Here is a 22,381-nt window from a genome sequence, read left to right as displayed (position 1 = left end):
GAATACACTCATCAATAACACCAAAAACCTGAGATTCATGCCATATAATGGAAGCATCTCATAACCATCGTTGCATTAAAAACAAACAAACAAACAAAAAACAGGCAAACCAGTATACTCCTTTATGTGATTTCAAGAAGAAGCAAAAGTAAGTTACAGAGATGGAAATCAGAAGGGTGACTGCCTAAGTGGAGATGGGGTGAGGATTGACTGGAAAGGGGCTCTAATGGCTTTTTGGGCTGGTGACAATGTCCCATAACTTTGGTCTAGGTGACAGTCTCTTTTGTCAAAATGTACTGGGCCGCGAAGTTAAGATTAGCACACTTTGGTCTGTGTGGATTATACTTCAGTCATTTACTGATAGCAAATAAAGAAGTAAAAACAAAATTAAAAATTGGGGTTGGGGAATGTAATTAAGTTTAGATTTTATTATATTCTTTAGGTTTCACTTAAAACACAGGGTTGGAGTGTGAACTCTCATCTTCTCTTGTTCGTTTCTGTTTTGGCCTGAAAAGGCCCTAAGGATGTTTGAAATATCTGAGCTAAAGAAAAAGGTATGGCCACATCATGTCATCAGTAAAAGATTCCAATAAGTCCGACTGAGAGGGAGCTCCTCCCTTTTGGGAATTGCACTTGCTCAGAGAGGGGGCAAAAGTCTACCCTTTCAAGATGACGCCACTCGGAGCGCAGAGTACCGGTTCCTTCTAGTCCTGCCACTTCAGAGAGCTCCGAAGCCACGGGAAAGTTGTAACCTCTCTAGTCACAGGTAAATGGCGCAGCCCAGGCTGACATTGGAGGCCAAAGGGAAAGAAGAGCCCTACACCCAGAAGGGACACTGCAGTGACTCCGATTCGAGCCGAGTTTACTGCGGCCACAGCACAGAGTAGCAACCACAATGCCATCAGGGTGAGCCAAGGGAGCTGAAGCACCGGACTCCTTTAAACTTAGTGTAGGGCTGCTTCCGTTTTGGAGATCAAAGGGTCCTCCTAGATTTCGTTTTTTCTCGGTGTCTCTCCATTTTTTCCCCACTCTGCTGTAATAAAAACACTTCTCATCTCTCCCTGGTGCAGTCCTCACCGCTGCACAAAGCTACTGCGAAGTTTTGTCTCCTGGGTCCAGCCTCTACCGACTTCCTGGCCCTCCTCCTGGCAATTCCCTGTTGGACCCACCCCCAGCACAGCTCCCAGCCTCCTGCCCCAGGCACTCACCCCAAAACAGTGCAGCTGAGCCCCTCAGCTCCACTGCACCAAGTGGCAGGACCCCTCTCTTGCCACTGGCCCCTAGAGGGCCTCGCCCCTTGCCCTCTTGTGGGGATGCGGAGAAATCAATCGGAATCCAGGCTTTTTAAAAAGTGCTTCCCCTTGACGACCACTCTGGGCGACGTGGTGAAATCCTGTCAGTACAAAAAATACAAAAATTAGCCAGGCGTGGTGGCGCACCTGTTGTACCAGCCATCTGGGGGCTGAAGCCAGGAGATCGCTTGGCCCCAGGAGGTCGAGGCTGGTCCAGGCTGCAGTGAGCTGCCTTTGCAGCACTGCACTCCAGCCTGGGTGACCAAGTGACACTCCGTCTCCAAAACAAAACAAAACCCCCATGGAAAAACAGTTCGTGATTTCTATTTTCAGGGTTCTTCAAATGACTGAAAGCAAAAGGCGAGGATGGATTCGTTCTGCAAGTCCTAGTCGTGGGCCCTGGTGAGTGCACACCCTGCTCCTCGTGAGAAGACCCACCAGCGACCCTCACCCCCATCCCTGCCCTGGTGGAGCCCGCGAGCTGGGCGCAGAATCCGAAGACAGCAGCAGAAACTCCGTAGTGGCCCAGAAAGCCACTGAGCAGGGCGGGCACAGGCTCCCTGTGCGTAAAAAATTTTTTGTAGAGCAAAAAATGGGAAGAGCTAACCCTGGAGCCCAGGTGGCATTCACCTTCTCTTGGGCCCCCAGGCGGCTCGGGGCGGTCGGGGTCGGGGGCGTTTCCGGGGGCTTCTGAAGCAGGCCAGGGGCAGGATGGGGCACGGTCATTCCGCTGTCCGCTGACTCCAGAATCTCCCAGCGCGGGTGTGCGATGTGACCGTAGCGAATCACAGTGTCTAATCTCTCCGGTTGTCCAAGGCTTAGCTCAGACGCCAGCGCTGGGGGGAGGGGAGGGCTGAAGATGGAAGGGATGAGGGTAGTTTGGTGAGTGTGCCCTCCCTAAAGCGTCCTGTACAACCTGTAGTCACGGTCTCTGTGGCGCAATGGGTTCGCGTGTTTGGCTGTTAACTGAAACTGAAAGGTTAGTGGTTCGAGCCCACCCAGAGATGCCTCGTGTTGTGTTTTAACCCGTTTTAATCAACCAGGTTAACCCGTTTCTGATGATATACAATCAACCGGGTTACTCATGGGACATTAATCCCGAGACACACATGTCCTCTTCCACAACTTCTTATGTCTGAGGCGGTGAGAAGGACCAACCGCCCCTTATACCTGTCACACTCAGGAATCCCAGAGACCTTAGACAGTAATTCATTTCTGGTGTGATAAAACTATTTGCTGCCATGGAAGGCTTGGGCAAATAAGGTGCCTCAAGTTTTTCATTTATAATAATAGGAGACCTATTACAGTAGCATCCTATCCCCAGGATGTTCCTGGGTTTACTGATTGCTCTATCAATAATGTGACCAGTGCAATCAGTCATCATGCTGATCCTCACCATGGTTTGTGAAAACAGCATTTCTTCCTCAGTTTGTGCATAATTTATTTAACTTTTTTCAAATGTTTTTGAAGGCTGGTCGCTGTGGCTCACGCCTGTAATCCCAGCATTTTGGGAGGCTGAGGCTGACGGATCACCTGAGGTAAGGAGTTCAAGACCAGACTGGCCAACATGGTGAATCCCCGTCTCTACTAAAAATACAAAAATTAGCAGGCATGGTGGTAGGCGCCTGTAATCCCTGCTACTCAGGAGGCTGAAGCAGGAGAATTGCTTGAACACGGGAGGTTGAGGTTGCAGGGACCTGAGATCACACCATTGCACTCCAGCCTGGGGGACAAGAGTGAGACTTGGTCTCAAAAAAATAAATGATTTTGAAATGAGGTGGGTTTCATGGTTTTAGGATTACAAATGATGCTGCAGTCACCACCATTCTCGTACACATTTCTTTGGTCACTCGTGCAGGTATTTCTATAATGTAGAGAACAGGATGTGCCATTTTTTCATTCCAGTATTTATTTAATGCTTCTAATTTGAATACATTCTACACATTTATCTTCCAAGGAAGTGGGACCAAATCATATTCCAATTTGTTTCCAAATTCTATCAATGTCTCTTTTGTCACTTACTTGCTGGCACAGCTAACTTTCTACACATCGATGTATGATATTCCACTGAGGGGAGAGGGGCCCTCCTGGCTTAACCGAGGGGGTGGACAACAGAAGGACATGGTGGACATCACACAGATACTCAGTGGCATACGATGAACTGCTAAGCTTTTAAGATATTTTTAAAGTCTTCCAACATCTGTAATTGTTTTCTGTGGTGACCAAGTCACATCGGTCTGGAGAAGATGGACCACAGTGACCTCTTTGAAAGCTGTCTGTCAGGTCGCTTATCCAAGGGGAGCAAAATCACAAAGGTCCCAGGTGATATTTTTCTTCTCCCCTTTCCTCTTCATAAGTCTTGATTTTGCTTTTATTTGATGAAAAAAACCCATGCTCATTCGTCCTCCTATACATGGTAAATTCGCATGCAAATTATTATTATTTGATAGATTTTTGCAGGGGTCATGTCCATATAAATTAGCCCATCTGAGATGCATTGTTGAAACCGAAGGAACCCTGCACCCAGCCTTGTGCAGACCTGGACCCTTGGAGCTATTAGCTCATGTTCCTTCAGTTCTTCTATTGAATATCATCATAGAAATTGAGCTCTTTTGGCTTTTACCCACTACTATGGCTATAGCACAATTTCCCTCTCTCTCTCTCTCTCTCTCTCTCTCTCTCTCTATTTTTGTATCATGATTTTCTTCCATCAGTGGCATCAATGTGGGTTTCTGGTTTTGATGTTATAGAGTGAACTTCTGGGATCATTTTATGACTATGTAACAGTCGGTATTAAATTCTTCTGAGGATGAAAATTTGTATTTTACCCAGGTTTTCCTTAGTATAAAAATGAGATTACTAAGAGCATTTTTGGTAGAAGCCTTGTTGGACGTAATGTTCATGCAATGCGATAGGAGTAAGGGAACACCATAGGGAGGTGACAAGGTTCTTCTCAGAGGTGGAGACTATTATTGTTGTCAGAGGGATGAGTGTTGGAAGAACTTTCAGGCACAGAGGAAAGCATGAGCGACAGCTCTGTGGCAGCCAGGAATCTGGTAAATAGGGAATAAAAGAGGCCAGTTTGGCTGGAGCAGAGAGAGCAGGATGGAATTGGTCTGAGCAGTGAGAAGAGATGGAGAGGTGGGCAAAGCGTCTGGCCTTTCAGGGTTGGCTAGTTGGGAAGTTCTGTCTAGGAAAATGGGAAGGTTTTATTTTTTTATTTTTTTATTTTTTTTGAGACGGAGTTTCACTCATGTTACCCAGGCTGGAGTGCAATGGCGCGATCTCAGCTCACCGCAACCTCCGCCTCTTGGGTTCAGGCAATTCTCCTGCCTCAGCCTCCTGAGTAGCTGGGACTACAGGCACGCGCCACCATGCCCAGCTGATTTTTTGTAGTTTTAGTAGAGACGGGGTTTCACCATGCTGACCAGGATGGTCTTGATCTCTTGACCTCGTGATCCACCCGCCTCGGCCTCCCAAAGTGCTGGGATTACAGGCTTGAGCCACCGCGCCCGGCCTGGGAAGGTGTTTTTAAGTGGTTTAGGCTGGGAAGTGGCAGGGTCACATTATATTGTGAAAAAGCTACTCTGCTTGTTGTGTTGAGATTAGAGGGGCGATAAGGGGGATGTATGTAAACCGCGAGAAGACTAGGTCAGTAGTCCTCCACCCCCACTCCCCAGGTGAAGGTAGCCCAGACTAGCGTGGTGATGGAGGAGACAGAGGAGGACAGACTCAAGGAAATTTTGCACGGTAAAAACCAGTAGGATTTTTACCTGGTGGATAAAAATCAGGGCGCTGACGGATGGAATATAGGAGGGGAGAGGTAGATTATCAGGACTATATCATAGTTTTCTTATACAAGATGGATTCAATTGCAATGAAACTGTTAATTGAAATTGACTTTAAATAATGGCACAACCTAAAGTTATGCAAACATGTGCCTTAGATAAAATTTCAAGTTTTTAAAGTTTTTGGCTGCGTGGACAGCATGGCTTTACTTCCTGTCTCTTGGTATCTCTTAATATTAAAAAAAGTTTTTCCCCTCACACCTGTAATCCAAGTACTTTGAAGGACAAGCCGGGTGGATCACCTGAGGTCGGGAGTTCAAGACAAGCCAGACCAACATGGTGAAACCCCGTCTTAAAACAAAAAAAAAAAAAAAAAAAAAAAAAAAAAAAAAGAAAAGAAAAGAAAAAGAAAATGAAAATAAAAACAAGTGTTTCTCTTTCTGAAAGGCTTATTTTAGTGGAAGTCAATCTGCAAAATCTGTTATAAATTTAAATTAGAAAATAACTACAAGTGCCATTGACACGTTCATTATTGTTTTGAGAGTGACGTAAGGCCACCTCTGGGGGATCTGGGGACTGCCTTCTGAAGCCTGCCCGGCAGCGCCGGGTGCCCTGGCCTGAGGCAGCGCCAAGACCTACAGTCCTAGGAGCAGGTTCGCTCCAGCCGGCAGGGGCTGCGTCTCCTGCCTCTTTAATCTGCTAGGGGCGGTTTCAGTTGACGGGAAATCACCGATTTTCAGGATTCAGGGCTGGTGCTTCGAAAGAGAGGCAGAGGGGAGGGAGGGATTTCCCCTTTCTTGCTTCACTGGGTCCATCCCCCTAGCGACCCCTAACAAGGTTCTGCCCTTGAGGTGGAGGGGCCCTTTAAGGCCCGCGCATGCGCGTTAGGCTCCCAGCCGGCCTGCCTGCAGGAGCCCGCGGGCCGCAGGAGGGGCTGGCGGCGGCTGAGACGGCGGTGCGGGGGAGGCGGGGGCAGGTGCGGGTCCCTGGGCGCCTGAGTTTCTGAGTGAGCGCGATGCATGTTTAAAAGCCAGGAGGGCGATCCGCGGAGCCAGGAGCAGGCGGAGGCCCTGCCGGGCGGCTGCCCTCTCCGTGGGACGTTAACGTTTTGGGTGAAGTCCACCAGCGTTTCCGAGGGGAGGGCGCCCCCAGGTCGGGCGGACGGTGAGTGTTGGACACGTGGGTGCACAACTGGGTCGGCGCGCGGGGATACAGCAAGCTTTGCTGCGGCGCGGGGTGGGAGCGCCGCCCTGCCCGGGCCTGTTCCTGCGCTCGATTCTTCGCCGGCCGCTGCCGCCCCCCGCCCTCTGGGGGGAGCGGGGTAAGAAACCCGCGGGCGGGGCTTCCTGTGGCATCCCAGGGGGTGCAGGGACGGGCAGCTTTGGGGGCAGGTCCTTGTAAATCCTGTGGGGGACGCTGACCCTGCGCCTCACCTTCGAGGCCAGAAATCGGTTCCCTCTGGGGACCTGCGGGGCGAGACTGCTCTGGCCCCTGACTTGCAAAGTTGGCCACCGGGATTCCGCGCCTGGCGCTGTCCCCAGGCTGGTGGCGAGCAAGCCAGGTGTGCCGGGTCCAGGATGCACTAGAGGAGCGTGTGCAGCCGTCAGTGAATCACCTCAGGACTAACCGGGCAAGCTCAGATTAATCGCAGCGTTTCCAGTAGGTTGGATTGTGGTGTTGCTGTTTGCCCTCAAAAGAGCTGCTGTGGTTTCACTGTGTCTGTCTGTCTGTCTTTGTGGCTTCTTAGATCATCTCATTTGGCATCCTCTCACAGAAGAGTCAAGCCGGACTTTTGGAATGGTTTCCTCCCTTTCCTCCTGTCTTTTGCTGGTAAAGCTGCTTCCCACAGGAAGTCTTTTCCTGCAGTGCCATCTTTTCTTTGGGTTACAGTGTTGTCCATCCTTTCTTTGCCGAAGGAATGACTCGTAGAGCTTGACCAAGTTAAAGTGATCTGCTGGTAGTTTTTAAGTCTCTGTTCTGAGCTGATATGCGTTAGTTGCTTTCTTTTTGTTTTTAAATTTTACTAGTAAAATTTCACCAGTGAACCAGAAGTAGTTTTTTTCTATTCTAAAATGCCAGCTTTAAGATTTCTGAGCCAGGCGCGGTGGCTCAAGCCTGTAATCCCAGCACTTTGGGAGGCCGAGGCGGGTGGATCACGAGGTCAAGAGATCGAGACCATCCTGGTCAACATGGTGAAACCCCGTCTCTACTAAAAATACAAAAAATTAGCTGGGCATGGTGGCACGTGCCTGTAATCCCAGCTACTCAGGAGGCTGAGGCAGGAGAATTGCCTGAACCCAGGAGGCGGAGGTTGCGGTGAGCCGAGATCGCGCCATTGCACTCCAGCCTGGGTAACATGAGTGAAACTCCGTCTCAAAAAAAAAAAAAAAGATTTCTGAGAACTTTTTGTCCAAGAAATTTTTGAAAAGTTACTGAAGTCTACAGAAGCAGCTCACAATTTTAAATGTGCGTGTGGTCCGGGCATGGTGGATCACACCTGTAATCCCAGCACTTCCGGAGGTCAAGGTGGTCAGACCACTTGAGTCCAGCAGTTCCAGACCAGCCTGGGCAATGTGGCAAAACCCCATCTCTACAAAAATACAAAAATTAGCTGTGTGTGGTGGTGTGTGCCTGTAGTCCTAGCTACCTGGGAGGCTGAGGTGGGAGGATCACCAGAGCCCAGGAGGTTGAGATTGCAGGGAGCCGTGATCATGCCATTGCACTCTGGCCTGGATGGCAGAGGCTGGGAGTGGAGGCTCATGCCTGTAACCCCAGCGTTTTCAGAGACTGAGGCGGGTGGCTCACCTGAGGTCAGAAGTTTGAGACCAGCCTGGCCAACATGGTGAAACGCCTTCTCTTAAAAAAAAAAAAAAGAAAAGAAAAAAGTATGGGTAATGAATTTTTACTGAGTGAACTACCACTGATCAAGAAATACAACATTACTAACGGGGTATATATGTAGGAGTGGCATTGTTGGCTTTAGAGGTATATGAATGATAAAACTTCAGTATCAGATATTGTTGAACATTTTCCCAAAGTGGTTGTACCATTTAGCAGGGAATATTCCAGTTACTCCACATCCTTGCTGATGCTTGTCAGTTAAAAATTATTTTGCCATTCAAGTAGAGGTGCTATAATAGATCAGTGTGGTTTCATTTTGCATTTTCCTGGTATTGAGATTGAGTATTTTTTTAGTGCCATTTATATATCTTCTTTTGTGAAGTGCCTGTTAAATCTTTGTATCCTGTTTTCATTGATATGCTTGTTTTTCTGTTGATTTGTAATACTTTATTCTGGATATGTGTCCTTTCTAGGATATAAATGTAACATATGTATTACATTTCTCTTTTTTCAAACCGTAGCTTGCCTTTTCACTCTTTTAATGGTGTTTTTACATGAATGGAGATTCTCTAATTGTTTTCTTTCTTTTTGAGACAGGATCTCACTCTGTTGTCCAGGCCGGAGTGCCGTGGCACAATCGTAGCTCAGTGCAACCTGGACCTCCCAAGGCTCAGTTGAGCCTCCTGCCTCAGCCCCCAAGTAGCTGGGACCTACAGGGGAGCACCATTATGCTCAACTCTTTTTTATATTTTTAGAAGAGATGAGGTTTTGCCATGTTGCATAGGCTGGTCTGGAATTCCTCAGCTTAAGTGATACACCTGCCTTGGCCTCCCAAAATATTGGGATTACAGGCGTGAGCCACTGCACCCAGGCTGAGTTTCTTAAATTTAATAAAATTATACTTTATCAATCTTTTCCTTTATGGTTACTGCTTTTTGTGTCCTGTTCAAAAAACCAATGCCTAACCTAAGAAAAGGAACACATTTTTCTGTGTTAACCTTATAGCAATTTTATTTTAGTTTATGCATTTATTTTTCAGACAAGGTCTCACTCTACTGCCCAGGCTGGAGTGTGGTGGCATAATCTCAGCTCACTGCAACCTCTACCTCCTGGCTCAAGTGATCCTCCCACCTCAGCCTCCTGAGTAGCTGTGACTATAGGCATGCACCACCATTGTCTAGCTAATTTTTTTATTTTTTGTAGAGATGAGGATTCAACATATTACCCAGGTTAGTCTCAATCTCTTGGGCTCAAGTAGTCTGCCCACTTCAGCCTCCCAGTGTGCTGGGATTTCAAGCATGAGCCATCCCACGTGGCTATGATTCACTTTTTACTACATGGATGTGACTGCTTGATGCAGCACCATATATTGAAAAGACCATTCTTGCCCTTCTGCACTGTATGGCACTTTGTTTTCATAAATTGGATGGCTGTATGGTCATCTGATGTATGAAATTAGTGTGGGTCTGTTTCTGGACCAACTTGGGCAACATAGTGGGGTCCTGTCTCTACAAAATAAAAGTAAATAAATAAATGATTTTTAAAAGGTGGGTAGAGCAGATGGAGTCATAGGTGATAATTTATAAATGATTGTCAATTTCTTGGCTACATACAGGTGTCGGTAAGTCAGATGTGTTGGGCGTTCAGGCAAAATGTATTAAGTCAATTATATGGTGTTCAGAATGATGGCTAGATGTTCATTGTGACTTGAATTAATGTTATTTGAGCCTAACAGAGCTACAGTTTGGACTCTTTTATTTGTCTTTTTGAAGTTTTTACAATCTTCCTGTCAAGACAGTAACTCTGTTATACTTAATTGTTCTTAAGTGTACTTAATTACCAGGAAAACTTTACGTATCATACCTAAATAAGTGTTAAGCCATTTAAAGAACTGATGTAATATGATGTAGACAATAGTATTCTACATAATAGTTTTAGGACCACATTGATTAAATTGTTTCTTTTTCCTTTAAAATTTTTTTTTCTTAAGACAGGGTCTCCCTCTGTTGCCCAGCAGGCTGGAGTGCAGTGGTACAGTGGTGTGACTATGGCTCACTGTAGCTTTGAGCTCTCAGGCTTAAGCAGTCTTCCCACCTCAGCCTCCTTAGTAGCGGGACTACAGGCAATCACCACCATGCCCAGCTCATTTTTTATCTTTTGTATACAGGGTCTTCTTTCCTACGGTGTCCAGACTGGCTTCAAACTCCTGGGCTCAAACGATCCTCCCACCTGGGCATCCCAAAGTTTTGGGGTTACAGGCGTGAGCCGTCACACTTGACCATTTTAGTTTTAGTAATTTTAATATTTTTCTAGTTTAAAGTATTTACTAAAATCTATTATTTCTGAATGTAGTATTATTGTTATGATTATTTTGTATGTGTTTAATTTCATTTTCAGCATAAGCTCTTGGAAATTAGAAATCTTATCCCTTATTCACTACTGTATTCTCAGTACTTGACCTTGCCTGGTATGAAACAGGATATTGAATAAATATTTGTTAGATGAATGAGTGAATGAACATACTGATACCACATTCAACAATTCTCCAAGTATCACAGCATTCACCATTTAACAAATAAAATAGCTTGTATAGAGCAGAGCCACAGTTAACCTGCCGTAAAAGGAAATGTCAATGAAAATAAACCTTTGTATGTGTAGCTGCTAAGATTTGGGGGCTTTTGTTACTGCAGCATAAACTAGCAAACTCAGTGAGACAGAGATAGAATATACACATATAAATAGACCAGATAGACCAGTGATGAGATTCCAAAGATAGCTCAGTCAGCATTAACTAACCACACCCACACTCTCTTAATTTCCTACAGAAAGAATGGAATTCCTGTTCACTAAGAGCTGCCTCAAATAGTACTTTGTGAAAAGTAAGCACTTTCTCTGGCTACTCAAGTAATTAGGACTCTTTTTTCCCAGCCCCCAGGTTGGAGTGTGGTGCTGCCATCACAGCTCACTGTAACCTCTAACTCAAGGCTCAAGGAATCCTCCTGCCTCAGCCTCCAGAGTAGCTGAGACTATAAGTGTGGGTCACCATGGTCTGCTAATTTTTATTTTTTATTTGCAGAGACAGGGTCTTACTGTGTTGCCCAGGCTGGTCAGGACTGTTGATGGCATGTGACAGAAACCAGCCAGCTCTAGTTCCCCACCACCTTTCACTCTACGCCTTTCTGCATCTTCCCAGTCTCAATAAGTGTCACTTCCATCCTTCAAGTTGCCCAAGCCCTGAATCTCAATGTTAACCTTGATTTCTCTCTTTTATCTCATAGCCGATATGAAGGCGAATCATGTTCAGACCCAGGTGAAGTTTCCTGCGGACCCAGGCTCTCACCAGCAGATTCCCCTAACTGTCCTCCTGAGGGTGTCTGGAGTTTCAGCGCTGTGTGCTCTTGGGTTTCAGGCTGGGGCACCACTGACTCCTGCTGTCCAGGGCTTTTAGTGACTCTCCGAGGCACTGATGTAGAATCTTCCCCATTTGATGCACCAAGAGCAGCCTCACATGGCGTGGGCTGACCTGAAGAGCTGCCAGGTCCAACAGGTAAAAATCATGAGGTGAGAGAGCCCTCTCTCTATTATGACTCAGATGAGAAGGGAAGACTCCATAGGCCCTGAACATTGCAGCCATTGGCACCATGTGCCACCCATGACCTGCAGCGCATGGTCAGGTGGAAGTTATTTGACTTCAGGAGAGGACAGTGTTCTCTTCAGGCCTTTTCCTCAGTGGCTGGATCTGCGTCCCTCTCCTCTCTCTTCCCCTCTCACCCCCGAGTCTCCATCCCTGTTTCTCTCTCTCTTTCCACCTTGCTGTTCCCTTTCACCTGCTTTCTCCTCTTCAATTTTCATGGCTCACCCCCTCCCTGTTCACCCGCATTTCCCAGGCTAAGGCCCCTGCACTGTCCTGTGTGGGGAGATGTGTCTGGATTTAGGCGGTGCCCTCTAGATGTGTCCAGGATGGGGAAACATGGCTCAGCTGCCGGTATAATGGTTTCAGAGAGTGGCCACTCTTGAAGGCCTTTCACATCTCCCATTCTGGAATCTGTAGGACTTAAAATTGATGGGCCACAGTGGAATTCTTGCTTCCTCAGGACCTTGTGGTGGATGCCTTCTTTCACTGAGCATTCACAGGGTGGCTATTAGGTGCCAGGTCCTGCTCTGGGCTAGGGGCACCATAATGAGTAAATATCAGGTCACTACCCCATGGAACCCACCAGTGCAGGCATCGAGAGGGGGAGAAAGAAAACAGTGTGGCCTGTTTGTGTCCTTCTCATGTGGTCATCTGCCAGGTCCTGGGGGAGTGGGAGGAGAGAAGCCCAGTGAGAAAGGCAAATGGACGATGTCAGACCCAGGGGCTAAGACCCCCACCTGCAGCTGGGTAGCTTCTGGAGTTGGATAAGGAGCAGCAGGGGAGGTCGTGGCCTGGTGTTCTAGAGTTCACTGTCCCATCTCATTCCTGTGGGTGCCAGAACTTGTCTAAAGGGAGGACTCAGTGTCTCTGGAAACAGCAGGCAGAGACAGTGTTTCAGAAAAGGATGAAGGAATTGCACATCATGGAAACAATATGGTTTTACAGTAGTGCATCTCTAATAACTAGTTAGCGTGTTCCTGTTAATGGAAAATATTGGTGATGTAAGTTCCCCTCGATCTTCTCATTGTTGTGTAAGTTCATTTGTTCCCCCCTCCCTCCCCTCTTTCCTCCCTCCTCTCCTTCCTCCCTCCCCTCCTTCCTTCCTTCCATGTCTTTCTTTTCCTTCCTTCCTCCCTCCCTCCCTTCCTCCCTCCCTCCCTTCCGTCCTTCTCTTTTCTTTTTCTTTCTCTCTCTCTCACTCTTTCTTTCTTTCCTTTTCTTTCATTTAAACTTTTTTGAATAGACCACACTGTACTGAAACCTACATTATTTACCCAAATCTCTGGAGTGGCTTCTGTCTTTCAGGCAGGGAGGTCATCCTGTATCCCTCAGCCCCTCCCAGCCTCCTTCTCCTTTGATTTGTGGGTACCCCTGGGGCAGCTGCTGAGTCTCAGTGGTTTCTAGTCTTCATTATGTTCTGCCCACCTGGACGGTTTGTTCCTGTCCTTACCAGAGGCCTACACTGTCTAGATCACTGAGGCAGCTTCCACCTAACTGATCTGCTATCTGTATTCCGAGGGCACCCCAGCGATAGAGGCAAAAGGCACAGGCATTGAAATCTCCAACTGCTCTGACTCTAGGTCAGTGCACTTCCATGCCAAGTACTAACCACACAATAACAGGATGCCACCAAAACCTGATTTGGGCCTGCTTGCTGCCTCCTAATTTCAAAAAACTTAATAGACATTATTTTTTAGAACAGTTGTAGGTTTACAGATAAATTGAGTAGATAGTACAGAGAGTTCTCCTAGGCTCCCCTGACTTCCAGCACACAATTTCCCTTTTAGTATGTTGTATTAGTGTGGTCCCTCTGTTGCAATTGATCAACCAATATTGATACATCATCATTAACTAAAGTTCATAGTTGACATTAGAGTTCATTCTTCAAGTTTTCACACATTTTGAGTTTTGGCAATTACATAATGTCATAAATCCCCAATACAGCATTATGCAAAATAGTTTCACTGCTGAAGATTCCCTGCGCTTCACCATTTCAGGCCTCCTCTCCTCCACCCCTGACAACCACTCATCATTTCACTGTTTCTGTCTTTTTGACTGTTCAGGAATGTCCTACAGTTGGAATCATAAAGTATATAGGTTTCCCGACTGGCTTCTTGCTCACATGATGGACTTAAACTTCCTCCATGTCTTTTTTGTGGCTTGATGGCTCATTTTAAAAAATCACTGAATTAGATTTCATGGCATGGCTACAACACAGTTTGTTTATTCCTTCACTTGCTGAAAGACATCTTGGGTCTTCCAAGTTTTCACACTGATGAATAAAATTGCTGTAAGTACTTATGTGCAGGATTTTGAGTGAACTTCAGTTTTCCCAAGTGACTGTACCATTTTGATTTTCACTAACTATGGAGAGTTCTAGCTGCTCCTCATCTTTGACTGCATTTGGTGTGTTTACTTTCTGCATTTTAGCCATTCTAATAGGTTTGCAGAGACAGCTCATTGTTTTAATGTGCAATTCCCTAACGACTAATGCTTTTAAGAATCTTTTTTATATGCTTATGCGCCATCTGCATATTTTATTGGTGATGTGCTCAGATCTGTCACCTATTTTTATTATTTTTTTGACTTGTGTGTGTTTAGTTCTCAGAATTCTTCATCTATTTTGGACAGCAGTGTTTTATCAGATTATTTTGTAAATATTTTCTGCCAGTCTTTGACTTGCTTTTTCCATTATCTTCACAGTGTCTTTCACAGAGCAGAAGTTTTTCATTTTCATGAGGCTCAACTTTATTTTTTTCATTCGTGGATTGTGCTTTTCTCCTATATGATCTCCTAGGATTCTTACTGTTTTGCACCTTACGTTTAGGTGTAAGATTCATTTTATGAAGGGCATAACATGCACAGCTAGATTGATTGATTGATTGATTTTGCATTTGGTTTTCTAGATGTTTTAGCACCATTAGTTGGAAAGGCTATCCTTGCTGTTTTAAATTGTCTTTAAACCTTTATGAAAGATCAGTGGACTGTATGTAGGCCTGTTTCTGGGCTCTGTATTCTTTTTCATAGATCTTACTTGTGTGTTTTTTCTCTTTTCACCAGCTTCACGCTGTTTTGGTTTCTGAAGCTTTCTTGTAAGTCCTGAAGTTGGTAGTACCAACTTCATGGTTTTTTTCTGAACTTGATTATGACAACCTGATTGGGATTGTTGTAGTCAAACTTGGAAGTGTGTAAGATTCCCCCTTAGTTTGGTCTTCGAGGAGTTCTTAACGCTCAAGGCAGGCCACCGTCAGCTGCTAGTAATCTGTCACTACATTTAAGTGCGCCTCCCAGTGGCTGGCTCCAGTAGCTTCTCTTCCTGGTGCGCTGTGACTCCTTGTCTCTCTCAGTTTTAGGATGGCAGTTTTCCCCGTGACCTCGCTTCTCTGGTGCATCCTAGAAGAGCTGACTTTCAGTTTGTTCAGTTTTTTCTCTAGCTGTGAGGATAAGTGATGACTGCCTCGCTCTTTCCATGTTGGGGTCAAAACCCAAAAGTTCATTTAAGGAGTTACTTGTAATAAAAGTCACCCACTGTCAGTGTACAACTTAGTCGTTTAGGTTGATGTATAGAATTGTGCAGCCAGCAGCAAAGTTCTATTTTAGCAAATTTTTGTCACTTCCCCAGATTCTGTTGAGCCTCTTTGTAGTCATTTCCTAATCCCTGTTCCCTTGACTAGATCTGGATAGAATAAATATTTGGATAACAGACTTCACTATATTTACATTTTCATGTGTTTGGAACTTTATATATTGGCCTGTTTTCTTCCTTTTCTGACAAATGGAGAAGAGATTGGATTCTAGGCATGTTTTTGGGGGAAACATAACAGTAGTCCTGTTTATGGCTCTCCTTAAATTGGTTCATCTGGTGCTGGTGAGTGGTATTTGCTACAAAACCTTGTCTGGTGAGCACAAGGAAAGGAATCTTTAAAAATCTGCTGTTAAAACAGAAATGATACATTTTCTTTTATTTTTTCTGAAGATTATTTTATTTTACTTTAGGTGTATACTATATCCAGCACTTCTACCCATGTTATTCTCCCACCCTCCCCACCCCCGCTATCCCTCCCCTACACCCCCAGCTGCCCCCAGTATGTGATGCTCCCCTCCCTGAGTCCACATGTTCTCATTGTTCAACACCCATCTATGAGTGAGAACATATGGTGTTTGGTTTTCTGTTCTTGTGTCAGTTTGCTGAGAATGATGGCTTCCAGATTCATCCAAGTCCCTACAAAGGACACTAACTTATCATTTTTTATGGCTGCATAGTATTCCACAGTGTATATGTATCACATTTTCTTTGACCAGTCTATCATTGATGGGCATTTGGGTTAGTTCCAGGTCTTTGCTATTGTACACAGGGCTGCAATGAACATATGTGTGCATGTGTCTTTATAGTAGAACAATTTATAGTTCTTTGGGTATATACCCAGTAATGAGATTGCTGGGTCAAATGGAATTTCTATTTCTAGATCCTTGAGAAATTGCCATGCTATCTTCCACAATGGTTGAACTAAATTACACTCCCACCCACTGTGTAGGAGTGTTCTTGTTTTTCTACATCCTCTCCAGCATCTGTTGTCTACAGATTTTTTAATGATCGCCATTCTAACTGGCATGAGATGGTATCTCAATGTGGTTTTGATTTGGATTTCTCTAATGACCAGTGATGATGAGCATTTTTTCATATGTTTGTTGGCCTCATATATGTCTTCTTTTGAAAAGTGCCTGTTCATATCCTTTGCCCACTTTTGAATGGGGTTGTTTGTTTTTGTCTTGTATATCTGTTTTTGTTCTTTGTAGATCCTTTGTCAGATGGGTAGATTGCCAAATTGTTTCCCATTCTGTTGGTTGCCGACCCCATTTGTCTATCTTGGCTTTTGTCACCATTGCTTTTGTGTTTTAGTCATGAAGTCCTTGCCTATGCCTATGTCCTGGATGGTTTTGCCTACATTTTCTTCTAGTGTTGTTATGGTGTTAGGTTTTATGTTTAAATCTTTAATCCATCTGGAGTTAATTTTAGTGCAAGGTGACAGGAAGGGGTCCAGTTTCTGCTTTCTGCACATTGCTAATCAGTTTTTCCAACACCAATTATTAAACATGGAGTCCTTTCCCCATTGCTTGTTTTTGTCAGGTTTGTCAAAGATCAAATGGTTGTAGTTGTGTGGTGTTGCTTCTGGGGCCTCTGTTCTGTTCCAGTGGTCTGTGTCTCTGTTTTGGTACCGGTACCATACTGTTTTGATTACTGTAGCCTTGTAGTATAGTTTGAAGTCCAGCAGTGTGATGCCTCTGGTTTCATTCTTTTTGCTTAGGATTGTCTTGGCTATGCAGGCTCTCTTGTGATTCCATATGAAGTTTAAAGTGTTTTTTTCCAGTTCTATGAAGAAGGTCACTGGTAGCTTGATGGTGATAGCATTGAATATATAGATTACTTTGGCAAGTATGGCCATTTTCACAATATTAATTCTTCCTAACCATGAGCATGGAATGTTTTTCCATCTGTTGTGTCCTCTCTTATTTTGTTGAGCAGTGGTTTGTAGTTCTCCTTGAAGAGGTCCTTTACATCCTTTGTTAGTTGTATTCCTAGGTATTTTATTCTCTTTGTAGCAATTGTGAATTGTGAAAAGTTCACTCTTGATTTTACTCTCTGTTTCTTTGTTATTGGTATATAGGAATGCTTGTGATTTCTGCACATTGATTTTGTATCCTGATATTTCGCTGAAGTTGCTTATCAGTTTGAGAAGATTTTGGGCTGAGACGATGGGGTCTTCTAGACATACAATCATGTCATCTGCAAATAGAGTTTGACTTTCTCCTTTCCTAATTGAATACCCTTTATATCTTTTTCTTGCCTGATTGCTCTGGCTAGAACTTCCAGTACTATATTGAATAGGAGTGGTGAGAGAGGGCATCCTTGTGCAGTGCCTGATTTCAAAGGGAATTCTTCCAGCTTTTGCCCGTTCAGTATGATATTGACTGTAGGCTTGTCATAAGTGGCTTTTATCATTTTATATAAGTTCCATCGATACCTAGTTTATTGAGAGTTTTTAGCATGAAGGGCTGTTGAATTTTGTCAAAGGCCTTCTCTGCAGAGATGATACATTTTCACATATTAATATGTGGAGTTAAGTACTAAAGCATCTTTATTTTTTTCTTTTCTTTCTTTTCACAGAATTTTTGCTCTGTGCCCAGGCTGGAGTGCAATGGCATGATCTCAGCTCACTGCAACCTCCACCTCCTGGGTTCAAGTGATTCTCATGCCTCAGCCTCCTGAGTAGCTGGGATTACAGGTGCCCACGACCACACCCAGCTAATTTTTGTACTTTTAGTAGAGACAAGGTTTTACCATATTGGCCAGGTTGGTCTCTAACTGTTGACCTCAGGTGATCCAACTGCCTCTGCCTCCTAAAGTGTTAGGATTACAGGCATGAGTCACTGCACCAGGCCTGAACCATCTTTATTCTTTCAGAAATTTGGTTCATAACAGTAAAGCCACGCTCCTCACATGCCTGAAATTCTCCTCATTGTCTTCTTCAGGTGGCAAGGGCTCTGGAATAGCCACATCAAAGTGAGGGCAAGATTTTTCCTGTAGTTCTTTGATTGACTGATTTTTGCTCTTAGAGGGGTTAGCATCCATGTATCTGAAATAGAATGCAAGAGTAGAGGCAGGCACCTGTAACTAGTTTTCTCCTGCTGCCTATTATCACATTACCACAAACCAGTGGTTTGAAGCCACAGAAGTCTGGAATGAAGCAGCTGGGTTTTCTGATCAGGGTCACGTGAAGCTACAATCTGGGAATGGGCTAGCTATGGGTTTTCTCTAGAGCTCAGGCTATTTTTCTGAGTTCACTACACTTATTGAAAGAGTTTCTATTCTTGTTCCTGGGGGACTGAGGGCCCTTTTACTGTGCTGGCTGTCAACCAGGAGACACTCTGACTTCAGAGGCAACCTGCTTTCCTACTTAGCTGTCTTTTCCATCTTTCAACCAATCACAACTCATGGAGTCCTTCTCAGGCTCCTCCTTTCTCTGACTTCATCTTCTCCAATTAGCCACAAAAAGTTCTGTGACCTACGGAGTGATGTGATTCGATCCAGTTCATGCAGGTAACCTCACCATCTTCAAGTCACGTAACTGTCATATAACAACATAATCACAGGAATCATGTCTCATCCCCTTAACAGGCTTCAGAGACAAGGGTATGGCATGTTTGGGGACCATTTCAGAAATTCCATCTACCACAGTTGGACACTCACATTCCCCCATCTGCAAAATGCATTCACCCTCTCCCCTAAAGTTTCCAAATTTCATGTAAATAAAGCATTAGTTCAACATGAAAAATGTCACATAAACCACATCAGATCAAATCTCATCTAAAATATCCACACCAGGTATGGATGAGGCTTCTGAGGGTGTCCATTAAGTACAGATCTTTGACATAATTTCCTTACCTCCATTGACCTGTGAAACTGAACAAACTGCTTATCTGCTCCTAATGTGGAATGGCGGGACAGACACAGAATAACAATTACAGTGATTCTAGTTCAAAATGAAGGAACATGGAAGGGAGAAAGAAGTCAGTGACCCAGAATAGTATGGAAGTGGAGCTGGGCAAAATCCAGCAGGAGGTTCTTAAGTAGGAACCACAGCCTGGGACTGAGCCTCCATCCTGTGGGACTTTGCCTCTGGGATCTTTGTTCTGCAGTTCTTGAAACTATTACTATTTATCTTTTTTCCCACTCTTCGGTTCTTCCCCTTTCTCCTGTTGGTAGCATCCTCAACTTAAACCTTGGTCCATTATCCCCAGCAGAATTGATCAGATACTGCCCATGTCACGGTCCTGACCGTCTCCATCAGGCACTCCTCTGGGAGTGTCTTCACTGACTGACCTCTCTCAGGCATGATTGCTTTCAGCTGACCTGGCTGGCTTTGGAGAAAACCTAAGACTATGGAGTCCCAGAACCAATCTCTGCCCTCTCTATCTCCAGGAGAGGAAGAAAATAACAGGGGTCTTCAGTGAGAAATGACCCGCGTGAGGGCCTGGACTCTCCAGCAGTTACAGCAGAGGAAACTCCCTGAGGAGCATGGAGGAGATGAACTCCCAGACTGGGAAAGCAGGGTTGTGCTAAGCACTGTTTAATTCCCATGTTCTCCCTGCCCCAATCTACAAGCCAGCGAATGACAACAGACTGAGAATAAGTAATAGGACTATAGAACCACAATAAAGAATTGTCCAAGGAAAGGCCCTTTTACTCTGCTTGCAAGATGCAATTGCTGTATTTGATCTAAAGTTTTCTGAAAGGCAGCAGTGAGTTTCTGGAGGGCGAGCTACCTGCTTTGCACAGGGAGGCTGAGGCCCAGGCTTGCGTGGTGTGTCTGCTGCCACCAAGTGGTGAGGGAGCCTGGGAGAGTCTTAGTCTTTCTGGACTTGAGTTTTCTCATCAGTAAGGTAGAGGCTTATTTTACCTCCCTGAAGTCCCTTCCTGCACAGTTTTGTCCGAGTTCTTGAGGGACTAAGATGGTTTTTAACACTTCCTGGACCTGTAACCTGCACTGACCTCTCTGGGTCTGACTCCTGACTGGCCCCTGTGTGTCTCCTGCAGAGCCTAAGCTGAGTCCACACCCTGGAAGCCAAGAACTGAGAGAACAGATGGAAGAAAGAAAGTCAACAGGTTTCAGAAAAGAGAGAATAACCTGCAAAGGACAAGTCAATGGTAGAACAGGTGAGAACCAAAGAAGGGGAAAATAAGGACAAACTGGGCCAGAAGCCTCAAGGAAATGGGCAATAGGCCTGTCATCATTCAACTACTCGAGGAGGGCAAGCTGAGCAGTGGGGATGGAGAGAGAAACTTACTCCACAGGAGTCTCCTGACCCCAGCCAGGGAGAGCCAAAGGGTGGATCACAGCTGGTTTATAATGAGGGGCAGCACCAACTCCAAGAGGGGGAGGATGCGACCATGAGCCCCCACCTTAGACCCCAGAGCCTCGACCTCAGGGCTGCCGTAGCAGTGGATGCTCTTCAGGTCAGTGTGGGTTAGAGGGAATAACTGTGGTTGGACATGGTTTGGAGATGTCTGTCCCTACATCAAACAGTTCTGCCCTAGGTTAGGTGCCAGAGTAAATGTTTCTTGCCAGTATATGAAGCAGTGATAGTTACACTATTCCTCTGCACTTTCAGTTGAGGAAGGTCTCTATATGATATGAGTATTTACTGGGTGTTTAATTTTCTCTACACTGTGTTAAGCACTTGGGATTCAAATAGTAATGTTTCCCCAAGGAACTCAAGCCCATGAGAGAAAGAACACAGAGACATGATTTCAAGAAAATACAGTAGCTCTCTGAAAATGGAGTGTCATGGCAACCCAGAGGATGGGAGTGTAGGTGAAGACATTGCTCCTAATGACAAGGGGAACCATAAGAGGGATTCTTCAGAGTAGTCCCGTTTCTCCTCCAGTGACCCACAGAAGATGACCCTGGCGCATGACTGGTCCCTAGAGCAGGGGTCTACAGGTGTAGGAAGGGGGCTTGCTGCTGCATCTTGGGAGAAATTATAGCCTCCCTGGTAGGACATTTTGGAGAGGAATGTCGGTGATTGGATTGGATATCTGTAGTCAGTTTTATCCTATCATCAGTGAACACTGCTGAGACCTTCCTTAGTGCCACACCCTAAGCTGGGAATCATGAACACAGAGATGAGTAGAATACGATCTCAGCTTTCACAGAACTCTCCGTCTAGTGAATAGTGAGTTATAAGAAGTGTAGTGATGGTGGCTTCATTAGAGCAAGTGGCTCATGCTGCATGGAGGTGACCTCAGTGGATGGCCAGGTACCCCTTCTGGTTGTCATCAACAGCTGCATGACTTGCTCTGGGCCAGTGACCCTGGATTTCTGCCAGGTGTCTGCATCTTAGGTACAAGCAACACCTCAGTTTCCTGTTGGGTCAAAACAGTGAACAATGCCAAGGTGATCAGAGGACACTAGTGACATCAGTAGCTACTGATGAGGTCCTGGCCAGCTAGGGAAATAAAGATGTAAGTTTAACAATGATTCTACATTTTTTCTTAACATAATGAGCAGAGATTATCTGTCTTTTAAGTTAAATACTTTTTAGACTTCAAGATTCACCCACGTCCAAAATAAAATATATATCGGCCATATTACTGCCCTGAGATGATTTCTCCCTGTCCTATCAGAAGCCTGCACTATCTGGAGCACTGAGGCTGTCTCAAGCTAACTGATCTGCTCTCTGGATTCCGGGGACCCCCACAGAGCCAGAGGTTGAAGGCACAGGCATTGATATCTCCGACTGTTCTGACTCCAGGTTGGTGCACCTCAGTGCCCAGTATTAACCACACAGTAACAGGATGCCACCAACATTTTGATTTGGGGCTGTTGCATCCTAACTTTAATAAAATGTAATAGACATTATTTTTTAGAATAATTCTAGGTTTACAGATAAATTGAGCTGATAGCACAGGGAATTCCCCTACTCTCTCTTGTCCCTTAGCACACAATTTCCTCTATCATTGGTATCTTGCGTTAGTGTGATACATGTTTACAATTGATTAATCAATAATTGATATGATATTATTAACTAAACTCCATAGTTTACATTAGGGTTCATTCTTTGAGTTTTGCAGTTCTATGGGTTTTGATGGTTACCTAATGTCCTGAATCCTCAGTACAGTATCACACAGAAGAGTTTCACTGCTGAAAACCTCCTTGTGTTCAACCAATTCATTCCTCCTCCATGCTTGGCAATCACTGATCATTTCACTATCTCTACAATTCTGACTTTCCTGGGATGTCCTAGTGTTGGAATCATACAGTGTG

At 45.0% G+C, this 22,381-nt stretch overlaps 1 protein-coding gene and 1 long non-coding RNA gene across 3 annotated transcripts in view; both read left to right on the top strand.

Annotated features, from left to right (window-relative positions):
• Window positions 1-22,381, top strand: part of LOC108316401 (neuroblastoma breakpoint family member 10-like) — a 163,908-nt gene that overhangs the window by 122,406 nt on the left and 19,121 nt on the right. The gene's annotated exons all lie outside the window — the stretch shown is intronic.
• On the top strand, window positions 11,016-22,142 carry LOC119473822. Of its 2 annotated transcripts, none has more exons than XR_005203058.1 (3): window positions 11,016-11,468; window positions 20,152-20,271; window positions 21,742-22,142. It is a non-coding gene; the product is annotated as an uncharacterized LOC119473822 (long non-coding RNA). The 2 variants fall into 2 exon arrangements; XR_005203059.1 differs by having other exon boundaries at window positions 11,016-11,482.

Source organism: Cebus imitator, unplaced genomic scaffold, assembly GCF_001604975.1.
Source record: "Cebus imitator isolate Cc_AM_T3 unplaced genomic scaffold, Cebus_imitator-1.0 Scaffold188, whole genome shotgun sequence".
Classification (NCBI taxonomy): domain Eukaryota; kingdom Metazoa; phylum Chordata; class Mammalia; order Primates; family Cebidae; genus Cebus; species Cebus imitator.
Note: the sequence above shows the minus strand (reverse complement) of the source record. Positions and strands in the feature narration are given on the sequence as shown.